Source organism: Brassica oleracea, chromosome C6 (assembly GCF_000695525.1).
Source record: "Brassica oleracea var. oleracea cultivar TO1000 chromosome C6, BOL, whole genome shotgun sequence".
NCBI lineage: Eukaryota > Viridiplantae > Streptophyta > Magnoliopsida > Brassicales > Brassicaceae > Brassica > Brassica oleracea.
The window spans coordinates 7,945,404-7,946,253 of NC_027753.1; positions in this window are offsets into that span (position 1 = coordinate 7,945,404).

Genomic DNA, 850 nt, shown 5'->3' on the forward strand with positions numbered 1-850 from the left:
AGGACCAGACCCGAAAGGGTAAAGACATAGCTTGAACGCGAGACAAATGCAGGAAGGAAGGATGGTGGGTTTGGGTAGATATAGGACGAGTTAAACATGTAATAGCCTATAGTGAACTGACTTGTTAACTCGAACCTCAGATTATCTATTCAAATCGTATTATGCTTTACTTGACTGTCTGAAAAAGAACTAACACTCTGAAATAATTCTAAGTAAGGAAAAATATAAAAATGACCCAAGTCTGATCGAGGAAGTCGAGCCAGACTCGTACTGATGTTACGAAAAAATGGGTCGGTCCTTTCAAGTGGTATCAGAGCGGAGTCGAGATCTAGGACAATCTAAGTATAGTGGGTTATTGGGGTAAACCATCCTTCCAAGCCTGACGTCTCGCTGTAAATTTTGTGTTCCGAGTCCTGATCCCAAGTTAGTTTTGACTAACTTGCCTGTGATCTTGTTGCAGATGGCAAAAAGTAACCGTAACACAAGAAGGACTGTGAATGAGACCGCTGAGGGGTCTGCGAGCAACGTGGCCAGGAAAGAAGCTGGTACGGAAGAGGCTCGTAATGCTGCTCAGAATGCAGCGAATTTGAACAATGCTGCTGCGGCTGGTGCTGCTGCTGCTGGAGCTGATGCTGCTCCGGTGGGATTGGAAGCCGTTTTGGCTATGTTGGTGCAAGTCTTGGCAAGATTGCCTGCTGCGGCGGCACCTCCAGTGGCTCCACCTGTTGCGGAGGAAGTGGAGAACGTGGTGCCTGATGGAGAAGAAGCACACATTGTTAGGAATCTGTCTTACCTCAAGGTTATAGACCACATGCAGAAACTGGGAACAAAGTTCTTTTCGGATGGTTCC